This window comes from Bos mutus, chromosome X (assembly GCF_027580195.1).
Source record: "Bos mutus isolate GX-2022 chromosome X, NWIPB_WYAK_1.1, whole genome shotgun sequence".
NCBI lineage: Eukaryota > Metazoa > Chordata > Mammalia > Artiodactyla > Bovidae > Bos > Bos mutus.
This window is the reverse complement of record NC_091646.1, coordinates 50,668,581-50,681,892: the sequence shown is the minus strand read 5'-3', so window position 1 is coordinate 50,681,892 and position 13,312 is coordinate 50,668,581. Positions and strand designations below refer to the sequence as shown.

The 13,312-nt window shown below is 40.9% G+C and overlaps 1 protein-coding gene across 1 annotated transcript in view; it reads right to left on the bottom strand.

Annotated features, from left to right (window-relative positions):
• PAK3 (p21 (RAC1) activated kinase 3) overlaps nt 1–13,312 on the bottom strand; it is a 130,079-nt gene that overhangs the window by 29,655 nt on the left and 87,112 nt on the right. The gene's annotated exons all lie outside the window — the stretch shown is intronic.

Below are 13,312 nucleotides of genomic sequence, written 5' to 3'. Positions count from 1 at the left end.
CTCATTGGAAAAGACTCTGATGCTGGGAGGGATTGGGGGCAGGAGGAGAAGGGGATGACAGAGGATGAGATGGCTGGATGGCATCACTGACTTGATGGACGTGAGTCTGAGTGAACTCCGGGAGTTGGTGATGGACAGGGAGGCCTGGCGTGCTGCGATTCATGGGGTCACAAAGAGTCGGACATGACTGAGTGACTGAACTGAACTGAACTGGACATTGCATAACCAATACTGCAGTCTTCGATTGAATACTTTAGGAAAGATTATATCATCTTTTGCTTCAGTTCAGTTTAGTCGCTCAGTCGTGTCTGACTCTTTGCGACCCCATGAATCGCAGCACGCCAGGCCTCCCTGTCCATCACCAACTTCCGGAGTTCACCCAAACTCATGTGCATCGAGTCGGTGATGCCATCCAGCCATCTCATCCTCTGTCGTCCCCTTCTCCTCCTGCCCCCAATCCCTCCCAGCATCAGGGTTTTGTCTTTTGCTTAGACAACTGTAAATTAATCTTTGCTTTTAACATATGGACAGACTGGTTTTTTTATATATTTCTAATTCTTAAGAATATCTTCATCTAACAAATCAATTATTCCCAGCACTGTAATTACCTATATTGTCAATATACAGAGGAATAACAATGTGGCTTTACTCTTAAGCCTTTTTTTCTTTTTGTTAAACTTCTCAATAGCTTCTACTCTTAGGTTTCACTCCAGCCCACTATCTTTTAAAGTCTATCATTCCTTAAGTCTTGGTAGTACTTATGCTTCTATTCTAACTTCCACTATAGGATGACCTTGCTTTGAAAATAGAAATTGTCTAGTAAAGCTGTATGCAAGGGAACTTTCTGTGAAACACACATGCATTCTGAACCACCTCCCTACTGCCATCCCCAGGAAAAAAGAAAAGCTTAGTTAATTTCATTGACATGTCTGTGGTGAATAAAGGAATGAGGATAGAGGTCCGTTTCTGTGATTCAGCAGGCACTATAATGCTGCAATTTTATGATTTAAACTCTCTGGTAACTGCTGTTTCTCCTCTGCTTTCTGGTTATCTCCCTGGCTGTTTTGGTTTCTGACTCTAGGAATTATTTCCTTATGTTATCTATTTCCTTGTTTTCCTCTCCCTTCTTCTCCCTGGATGAGCCAAATTATTTCTAACAGGCATAGGAAGTTTACATTACCTATTCCTAGGGAATAAAATAGGTAGTGTAGTAGAAGGAATATTTGCTAACAGAGATCTGAGTTTTACTATCTGCCCTAACAACAAACTATACGATCTTAGGCTAGTCATTTCCCCTTTCTGAATTTGTCTCCTCACTCAGCAAATGGTGATCACAATAACAGTGAACGTATAATATATCGAGCATGTTGTGTTCTACACTAAGAATTTGATATAAATTATCTTGTGCAATCCTTATCATGTTTCTGTAAGGCAAGTGCTTTTACCCCCATGTTACAGATGAAAAGCCTGAGGCTGGGAGAGGTTAAGTAACCTGCCCAAGGTTATACAGTTTACAGTCCAAGGCCATCTGACTCCCTGACCTATAAAATACAGGAAAGGGGCTATCTCATTAAAGGTTCTTTTATTCCATGATCTGCAGCAGCAGCAGAATCCAAGGACTCTACTGCCCTCCTTACTCAGTGAGGGTATTTAAATAGCCATTGGAATGAGACTGAAAAAGCACACTTGACTAATAGATTCTACCTAAATTTGGTTATTTCAGACATTCCTTAGGATCGAGGGTTTTATTAAATCTGTCTCAATTTCATGTTTGAGTCACTGGGTGCAGAGCAGATAGTTGGTGCTCAAGAAGTATCTGTTTAATGAACAAATTAATAAAAGTCTTTTCAAGCAAACATTTAATTGCAATAAAACCATTCCTTTCTGTGAAGGAAATATTTCTTCTATTTAAATCTTTGGAAAACACTTGTTTGTTGGAATCAGCTATCAGACATTCCCAATTTCAGGGGCCAGTTTGTGATTTGTCCTTCTGAACTCAGAAATTCCTGGGTTCAAAGGAATAGATCATTTCAACCTGGTGTGTATTTCAGCTGCATAAGGCCCGAGCAATTACTTAAATCTATTTGCAGACTGATTGAAACATTCCTTTACTTGGTTTATTCCTATATCCTTCTTTACTTGGTTTATTCCTATATCCTTAGGCAACTTGCACAGCTCCTTCAGAGGCAAAAAAAAGTGATGATGTCTGCAAAATGAGCATCTATCTCATAGCGCTACCGAGAATAGAATGGCACAATCTATAAAAGCATTTAGCTCTGTGCCCAGATCAGAGGTGACACTGAATTGGTAACTGCTATGCTTTTATTTCTACTTTATATTGGAGTATAGTTGATTTACAATGTTGTGTTAGTTTCAGGTGTACAGCAAAGTGCATCAGTTATACATATACAAATATCTACTCTTTTTCAGATTCTTTCCCCATATAGGTTATTACAGAATACTGAGTAGAGTTCCCTGAGTTGGGTCCTTGTTGATTATCTGTTTTTATATACAGTACTATGTATATGTTAATTCCAAACTCCTAAAGGTGGGGGATGGTAGCTGTTATTATTATCATTTATTGCTGCTATTGCTGTTATTGGTTTTATTCATTGAGTCATTACTTAGACCTTCCCGATCTCCCAGCCAAAGCACCCTTGCTAGTGTCTGCCCCTAAATTCAGAAAGGACAAAGGTGACCTATTTGAACACTTTTGGAGCTTTCTCACCTGTGTTTTTCTCCCTTAGGAAAGTGGTTTTGCCTTTTTCCTTAAGTTTGGAACATCTATAAAACGAAGCCTCATGGATAAACCCTCAATATAAAATGGGAAGGTTAATCTATAAATGGGAGGGTTAAACTGCTCAAGTTAAACTAAAGGAGGCTATGTGACACAGGGGGCTGAACCCAGTGCTCTGTGACAACCTAGAGGGGTGGGATCGGGAGGGGGGTGGGAGGGGGGCTCAGGAGGGAAGGGCCGTATGTATGGCTGATTCATGTTGATGTATGGCAGGAACCAACACAATATTGTAAAGCAATTATTCTCCAATAAAAAGCTAGGGAGAGAGGCCACAAATTCTTGTCCAAGTAGCCTTCCCCTATTCACCGCTCTGCCCTCACCCCCAAGTCCATTTCCACTATCCTAGGAGCTAAAATTGCGATTGATTTAGAATACAAGGGAGATTAGTCATTAGCATCTCCCAGAGCTTTATCATTCAAATCCTTGACCTTTGTATTCCCTACCTCCCACAGGATTTCATTGTCTTAAAATTGTTAAGACCTACAAGACTTTTTAGAACTAACACCCAAAGAAGATGTCCTTTTCATTATAGGTGACTCGAGTGCAAAAGTAGGAAGTCGAGAAACACCTGGAGTAACAGGCAAATTTGGCCTTGGAATATGGAATGAAGCAGGGCAAAGACTAATAGAGTTTTGCCAAGAAAATGCACTGGTCATAGCAAACACCCTCTTCCAACAACACAAGAGAAGACTCTACACATGTACATCACAAGATGGTCAACACCGAAATCAGATTGATTATATTCTTTGCAGCCAAAGATGGAGAAGCTCTATACAGTCAACAAAAACAAGATCAGGAGCTGACTGTGGCTCAGATCATGAACTCCTTATTACAAATTCAGACTGAAATTGAAGAAAGTAGGGAAAACCACTAGATCATTCAGGTATGACCTAAATCAAATCCCTTATGATTATACAGTGGAAGTGAGAAATAGATTTAAGGGCCTAGATCTGATAGATAGAGTGCCTGACGAACTATGGAATGAGGTTCATGACATTGTACAGGAGACAGGGATCAAGACCATCTCCATGGAAAAGAACTGCAAAAAAGCAAAATGGCTGTCTGGGGAGGACTTACAAATAGCTGTGAAAAGAAGAGAAGCGACAAGCAAAGGAGAAAAGGAAAGATATAAGCATCTGAATGCAGAGTTCCAAAGAATAGCAAGAAGAGATAAGAAAGCCTTCCTCAGCGATCAATGCAAAGAAATAGAGGAAAACAACAGAATGGGAAAGACTAGAGATCTCTTCAAGAAAATTAGAGATATCAAGGGAACATTTCATGCAAAGATGGGCTCCTTAAAGGACAGAAATGATATGGACCTAACAGAAGCAGAAGATATTAAGAAGAGATGGCAAGAATACACAGAAGAACTGTACAAAAAAGATCTTCACGACCAAGATAATCACGATGGTGTGATCACTCATCTAGAGCCAGACATCCTGGAATGTGAAGTCAAGTGGGCCTTAGAAAGCATCACTATGAACAAAGCTAGTAGAGGTGATGGAATTCCAGTTGAGCTATTTCAAATCCTGAAAGATGATGCTGTGAAAGTGCTGCACTCAATATGCCAGCAAATTTGGAAAACTCAGCAGTGGCCACAGGACTGGAAAAGGTCAGTTTTCATTCCAATCCAAAGAAAGGCAATGCCAAAGAATGCTCAAACTACCACACAATTGCACTCATCTCACATACTAGTAAAGTAATGCTCAAAATTCTCCAAGCCAGGCTTCAGGAATACATGAACCGTGAACTTCCTGATGTTCAAGCTGGTTTTAGAAAAGGCAGAGGAACCAGAGATCAAATTGCCAACATCTGCTGGATCATGGAAAAAGCAAGAGAGTTCCAGAAAAACATTTATTTCTGCTTTATTGAGTATGCCAAAGCCTTTGACTGTGTGGATCACAATAAACTGTGGAACATTCTTCAAGAGATGGGAATACCAGACCACCTGAACTGCCTCTTGAGAAATTTGTATGCAGGTCAGGAAGCAACAGTTAGAACTAGACATGGAACAACAGACTGGTTTCAAATAGGAAAAGGAGTACGTCAAGGCTGTATATTATCACCCTGCTTATTTAACTAATATACAGAGTACATCATGAGAAATGCTGGACTGGAAGAAACACAAGCTGGAATCAAGATTGCCGGGAGAAATATCAATAACCTCAGATATGCAGATAACACGATCCTTATGTCAGAAAGTGAAGAGTAGGAACTAAAAAGCCTCTTGATGAAAGTGAAAGTGGAGAGTGAAAAAGTTGGCTTAAAGCTCAACATTCAGAAAACGAAGATCATGGCATCCCGTCCCATCACTTCATGGGAAATAGATGGGGAAACAGTGTCAGACTTTATTTTTTTGGGCTCCAAAATCACTGCAGATGATGACTGCAGCCATGAAATTAAGACACTTACTCCTTGGAAGGAAAGTTATGACCAACCTAGATAGCATATTCGAAAGCAGAGACATTACTTTGCCAACAAAGGTCCGTCTGGTTAAGGCTATGGTTTTTCCTGTGGTCATGTATGGATGTGAGAGTTGGACTGTGAAGAAGGCTGCGCGCCAAAGAATTGATGCTTTTGAACTGTGATGCCTGAGAAGACTCTTGAGAGTCCCTTGGACTGCAAGGAGATCCAACCAGTCCATTTTGAAGGAGATCAGCCCTGGGATTTCTTTGGAGGGAATGATGCTAAAGCTGAAACTCCAGTACTTTGGCCACCTCATGCAAAGAGTTGACTCATTGGAAAAGACTCTGATGCTGGGAGGGATTGGGGGCAGGAGGAGAAGGTGATAACAGAGGATGAGATGGCTGGATGGCATCACTGACTCGATGGACGTGAGTCTGAGTGAACTCCGGGAGTTGGTGATGGACACGGAGGCCTGGCGTGCTGTGAATAATGGGGTCGCAAAGAGTCGGACACGACTGAGCAACTGAACTGAACTGAACTGAAAATTGTTAAGAGTACTAACCCTGCAAGCCCAATAGCCAGGGTTTTATGGTATTCTGTCATATAGCATTGCCACAAATCCCTACTCCACAGAAGTTTAAAGACCCTGAAACTCTAGAACATAATTTATTAACTCAAAGATGAGCTTTTCCCTCTTTTCCCCTCCTCCCACCTTATTGCATATATGCCACTGTCTGGGGGCAGCCATTTTCTCCTTCCCTCCAACTGTGTTCCCAGTCTTAAAATGGGGTTAGCCTCATCTACCCAACTTCTCACCTCTCTAGGCCCACAGCAAACATGTTGCTAGGTATTCAGAATTCATTGTTCTCTCCAATAAGTTATTGATTGGCCCAACATTCAACCTTTGTAGAATTCTCAACACAAATGCACAAACTCAGGTAATAATCTAAAGAATAAAGATTGGAGCCCTGTCTCCAGCTACATTTCAGCACTCCTAGTACTTCTCCACCCTTCAGTTCTGATGCCTTTCCATATTTCAGCAACTTAAGATTCAACTGTTAAATGTGAATCTCTCTCTTTCTCTTATTCACCTACTAGAGCACTGTCTCTGTTCACTGATGGGTTAAGGACAGTAGGCCTCATCTCCATCAACTCAAACCTTCTGGGGTTCAAATCCTCCACACAATTCCTAGTTGTGTGATACTGGCTAAATCATGTAATCTCTTTGTGACTCAGGATTAAAGGAAGATTAAAATGCACAGTGTTTAAAACCAGTTCTGGCATATAGTATTAATAATTGCCCAATAAATAACAACATCAGTAATAATGATAATCATTATTTGGTTGATCACTGTGTTGGAGAAGACTCTTGAGAGTCCCTTGGACTGCAAGGAGATCCAACCAGTCCATTCTGAAGGAGATCAGCCCTGGGATTTCTTTGGAAGGAATGATGCTAAAGCTGAAACTCCAGTACTTTGGCCACCTCATGCGAAGAGTTGACTCATTGGAAAAGACTCTGATGCTGGGAGGGATTGGGGGCAGGAGGAGAAGGGGATGACAGAGGATGAGATGGCTGGATGGCATCACTGACTCGATGGACGTGAGTCTGAGTGAACTCCGGGAGTTGGTGATGGACAAGGAGGCCTGGCGTGCTGCGATTCATGGGGTCGCAAAGAGTTGGACACGACTCAGCGACTGATCTGATCTGATCTGATCTAATGTATTTGTTAAGTTTCCAAATTATAATCCATGGATCACTAGAAATCTTTTTAAGCATCTGGGAGTTTCCAAGATATCTTGGTGTTTCAAATTCACAAGAGAAATTTGATACTTACCTAAGATGAAGCTAATTAAAATATCATATACATTTCCTTTTAGTGAGAATTACATCAACTTGTGATTGCATGTCTTATGCTGATCAAATGCTCTAAGTAGCAGTTATATGTTTTTGGTTTTTGTTTTTGGTTCACCAAGTATGGGAAATAAGCTATAATAAATATAGTTTAATAGTTATTATTATTCACAATCTGGAGTTCATAAGGACAAATAATTGAAGGAATCTTTGCTGGTAAGGTTGGGAAGTACTCTCCTTGTAATAGTTGATGCACAGTTGTGTGTAGTCACAAAGAAACAGTCTTTGTGTCAACAAGATGCCACAGTAATTCCCAAAAGACAAACTTTGCAACAGCTGGGGTATGTTGAAGTATCTCATTAGGTATCTTTATAAAATCTGTCAATCACTTTCACAGAAAAAAAAAAAGTCAGTATCATGTAGCACTTTAGGAGATAATAATGGCAGAAATCAAAGTGACAAAGGTAGCAGTTAAAACTCCTAATCCTCTGGTATATTGGGGCTGAGGTGTTAAAATGGTCAACATTGTCTGATTTTTATGGCATTTAATTACATTGATCCCTTTTATTCTCCTATTGCAGTTATACTGAAGCCAGATTGCTGTAGGGAGAACATTTGTTTATGATAGGGATTTTGTGTACTCCAAACCTTAGTCCTTCAAATGGTATAAAGAAATCATGCCTTATCAGGACCCAAGGGACTATAGAGATCATCCAGGTTAACTTCCTCACTACAGATGAGAAATCTGAAGCACAGAGAGTTTGGTGAACTATGATCCAAGAATATTAAACCAATAGATTGCTCAACCATTGGGCCTCATCAGCAATTACAGTGTAGTGTGTACTGCTGGGTTCTTGGCATCACATTAGATGCTTTATCAACAGTTTCTTCCTGACCTGGTCAAGCACTTAATACTCAAATGGAAACACTGGCATCTAGCCTAAAGGGTCCAAAAGGAAACAAACAATTCACTATTTCTCCCTTTCCTCTAAAGACAAGTCAGTTTATGTACCAGTAATCTTCATCACGTTTCGATGTTTCTTGCTCAGAGCCAATGTCAACCAATGGTAGGACTTATAATTTAAATAAATTACTCTGATTTCAGCATCGAAATAGATTAGAGGCAGTAAAGAAGGGCAGGGCTAAGAAGAAGCTCTTGCTCTGGGAGAAAATGGAAAGAGAAAGAGGACTAGAGGGTTCAAGGAGAGCCTCATGGGAATAAGAGTGAGACAGAAAGAAGAATAGGGCATTATTCACATTTAAGGTTTCATAAGTATAAATCTGATGCTAATGAGATCACAGTCAAGAGTTAAATCCACATTTAGGTTGGCTATTTTTTACATTTACTTTGACTTCTACTGCTGCTGCTAGAAAAGACTATCATTTATTGAGCCTTACTTTCTGCCTGCTCTCTGTAAATGGATGAGCTCCCTTAATGTTCACCCTATACAACCCTATGAGATAAGTTCTATTATCTTCCTTTCACAAATGAGGAAATGGGAAATGTTAAGTAGCTTGCCTAAAGTTACAGACGGTCAGCAGCTGAGCTAAAAAATCCATTTGTTTGATCCACAGCCCATTGTCTTAACCACCATTTCATGCTCTGCTATAGATCTTTAGGATTTTTACAATGCAAGTGTGGTACTTCCCAAAGCCCACATTTGTATCTACTATGCTAAGCTGCCTCCCTAAAATATTTCTCTTGTCTCTAATTTTCTATTCACTTAGTCCATGTGCCCCATTGTGAACCATTTAACTTGTCCCTGGACACAACCAGAGATCAAATTGCCAACATCCGCTGGATCATCGAAAAAGCAGGAGAGTTCCAGAAAAACATCTATTTCTGGTTTATTGACTATGCCAAAGCCTTTGACTGTGTGGATCACAATAAACTGTGGAACATTCTGAAAGAGATGGGAATACCAGACCACCTGACCTGCCTCTTGAGAAATCTGTATGCAGGTCAGGAAGCAACAGTTAGAACTGGATATGGAACAACAGACTGGTTTCAAATAGGAAAAGGAGTACGTCAGGGCTGTATATTGTCACCCTGCTTATTTAACTTATATGCAGAGTACATCATGAGACACACGGGGCAGGATGAAGCACAAGCTGGAATCAAGATTGCCAGGAGAAATATCAATAACCTCAGATATGCAGATGACACCACCCTTATGGCAGAAAGTGAAGAAGAACTAAAGAGCCACTTGATGAACATGAAAGAGGAGAGTGAAAAAGTTGGCTTAAAGCTCAACATTCAGAAAACTAAGATCACAGCATCCAGTCCCATCACTTCATGGCAAATAGATGGGGAAACAGTGGAAACAGTGGCTGACTTCATTTTTTGGGGCTCCAAGATCACTGTAGATGGTGATTGGAGCCATGAAATTAAAAGACACTCACTCCTTGGAAGGAAAGTTATTACCAACCTAGACAACATATTAAAAACCAGAGACATTTACTTTGTCAACTAAGGTCTGTCTAGTCAAGGCTATGGTTTTTCTAGTAGTCATGTATGTATGTGAGAGTTGGACTATAAAGAAAGCTGAGTGCTGAAGAATTGATGCTTTTGAACTGTGGTGTTGGAGAAGACTCTTGAGAGTCCCTTGGTCTGCAAGGAGATCCAACTAGTCCATTCTAAAGGAGATCAGTCCTGGGTGTTCATTGGAAGGAAGGACTGATGTTGAAGCTGAAACTCCAGTGCTTCGGGCACCTGATGCGAAGAGCTGACTCATTTGAAAAGACCCTGATGCTGGAAAAGATTGAAGGCAGGAGGGAAAGGGGAAGACAGAGGGTGAGATGGTTGGATGGCATCACCAACTCAATGGACATGAGTTTGGGTAAACTCTGGGAGTGGGTGATGGACAGGTAGGCCTGGCATGCTGTGGTTCATGGGGTCGCAGAGAGTTGGACACAACTGAGCGACTGAACTGGACACAATAAGTTTGATTCCTTTGGAAGAACCATAGAAGATGGTTCTTCCTGTTTCTGAATCAGTTAAGATTGGTCATGCAGCCAAGAGTTAATTGGACCTAGAATTAGTTCTTAGGACTGGACTTTATCTTACGCTGAGTATATAAGATACACGTACTCCTTGTAGGCCTTTATGTAGAAACTGTCTCACTATATTAATATAGTGAGATATAATATAGTGAGTTTGATATAAAAATATATATTTTATATATATTTATATATAAATATATATTTTATATAGATATCATTTTATATGTTAAAATATGATATCTATATATAAAAATACATAGATATCATATTTTCAATACTCCCACATATTTACTTGTTTTGGTAAGACATATTCTTTAAGGGGCTTCCCTGGTGGCTCAGTGGTAAATAATCCACCTGCCTATGCAGAAAAGGTGGGTTCAATCCCTGGGTCGGGAAAACTCCCTGGAGAAGGGAATGGCTACCCACTTCTGTATTCTTGCCTGGAGAATCCCATGGACAGAGGAGCCTGGTGGGTTACAGTCCGTAGGTTCGCAAGAGTCAGCGATGATTTAGCAACTAAACAATGGCTAAACAAGAGTCCCTTAGGGCTCAGGAACAGTAACAATGTTACCATTACTGGCAATAATGCTGCCAGAAAAGAAGAGATTCAGAGTTTCTTATAATTTGCCACTCAAAAATTCACCACTAAGTTAAAAAAAAATTGTGCAAAAATCATGTTATCTCAGTACCCTTTTAAGTATACAGAATGTGGTGAAGGGCCAGATGATATAGTCTGTAATTACTAGGATTATAAACAGGAACAGGCAATTTTTTGTTCTTTAGCTAGGGCATGACTTTCCCCAGTGTATTCATGGTCATCTAATTTTAAATAGAGTTGTAACGCATTATTGGTGTGGGACCAGGGAGCTCAGTGGATTATAGTCCAGTGATAATGAGGCCACATTTACAAGGCTTAATCCATGGAAAGGCCTGCTAACTCTCAACTATTCACTCCAACATTAAGTCTAAACAACTGTTTGCCAGTGTGCACTATTGGTTTCAAGAGGGCCTAGACAGGAAAAAGGTAGGGGAGGCAGGTGGCTTAATCCAAGCTCATTACTGTGGCTGGAAAAAAACAACTTGAAGTGCAACCTCTGCTAATGGTGGCTGATTGAGTGGCATCCTCATTCTTTACAAGTGACAGCACACAACACAGTGCATTTAAGAGTATTAAGTAGAACTGTGTTTGAGTGTCTCCTGTGGATGTACAGGTCAGCAGTGGCCTGCCGCAGGGGCAGGGGCTCTGGGTGCAGCAGACTTGGGTATGGCATAAGCCCGCTTGGAGGAGGTCGCCATTAACCCCAACATACAGCTGCCAGAACTTACACAGGACTGGGGAAATAGACATTTGGAGGGCACAAACAGAACCTTATGGGCACCAGGACCCAGAAGAAAGGAGCAGTGACTGCACAAGAGACTGACCTAGACTTGCCTGTGAGTGTCCAAGAGTCTCCGGTGGAGGCGTGGGTCGGTAGTGGCCTGCTGCAGGGTTGGGGGCACTGAGTGAGCAGTGTGTGCATGGGACCTTTTGAAGGAGGTCGCCATTATCTTTATTACTTCCACAAAAGTTTGGCCTCAGGTCAAATAATAGGGAGGGAATACAGCCCCAACCATCAACAGAAAATTGGATTAAAGATTTACTGATCATGGTCCCGCCCATCAGAACAAGACCCAGTTTCCCCCTCAGTCAGTCTCTCCCATCAGGAAGCTTCCATAAGCCTCTTATCCTTCTCTATCAGAGGGCAGACAGAGTGAAAACCACAATCACAGGAAACTAACCAATCTGATCAAATGGACCACAGCCTTGTCTAACTCAGTGAAACTATGAGCCATGCTGTGTAGGGCCACCCAAGACGGAGAGGTCATGGTGGAGAGTTCTGACAAAATGTGGTCCACTGAAGAAGGGAATGGCAAACCACGTCAGTACTCTTACCTTGAGAACCCCATGAACAGTATGAAAAGGCAAAAAGATAGGACACTGAAAAAGGAACTCCCCAGGTGGGTAGGTGCCCAATATGCTACTGGAGATCAGTGGAGAAATAACTCCAGAAAGAATGAAGAGATGGAGCCAAAGCAAAAACAACACCCAGTTGTGGATGTGACTGGTGATGGAAGTAAAGTCCAATGCTGTAAAGAGCAATATTGGATAGGAACCTGGAATGTTCAGTTCATGAATCAAGGCAAATTAGAAGTGCTCCAACAGGAGATGGCAAGAGTGAAGGTCAACATTTTAGGAATCAGCGAACTAAAATGGACTGGAATGGGTGAATTTAACTCAAATGACCATTATATCTACTACCGTGGGCAAGAATCCCTTAGAACAAATGGAGTAGCCATCATAGTCAACAAAAGAGTCCAAAATGCAGTACTTGGATGCAATCTAAAAAACGAGAGAATTATCTGTTTGTTTCCAAGACAAACCATTCAATATCACAGTAATCCAAGTCTATGCCACGAACAGTAATGCTGAAGAAGCTGAAGTTGAATGGTTCTATAAAGACCTACAAGACATTCTAGAACTAACACCCAAAAAAGATGTCCTTTTCATTATAGGGGACTGGGATCCAAAAGTAGGAAGTCAAGAAACACCTGGAGTAACAGGCAAATTTGGCCTTGGAATACGGAATGAAGCAGGGCAAAGACTAATAGAGTTTTACCAAGAAAATGCACTGGTCATAGCAAACACCCTCTTCCAACAACACAAGAGAAGACTCTACACATGGACATCACCAGATGGTCAATACCGAAATCAGATTGATTATATTATTTGCAGCCAAAGATGGAGAAGCTCTATACTATACAGTCAGCAAAAACAAGACCAGGAGCTGGAGCTGACTGTGACTCAGATCATGAACTCCTTATTGCCAAATTCAGACTGAAATTGAAGAAGGTAGGGAAAACCACTAGACCATTCAAGTATGATCTAAATCAAATCCCTTATGATTATACAGTGGAAGTGAAAAAGATTCAAGGAATTAGATCTGATAGAGAGAGTGCCTGATTATGGACAGAAGTTCCTGACATTGTACATGAAGCAGGGATCAAGACCATCCCCAAGAAAAACAAATGCAAAAAGGCAAAATGGTTGTCTGAGGAGGCCTTACAAATAGCTGTGAAAAGAAAAGAAGTAAAAGGCAAAGGAGAAAAAGAAAGATATACCCATTTGAATGCAGAGTGCCAAAGAATAGCAAAGAGAGAAAATAAAGCCTTCCTCAGTGACCCATGCAAAGAAATGGAGAAAAACAATACAATGG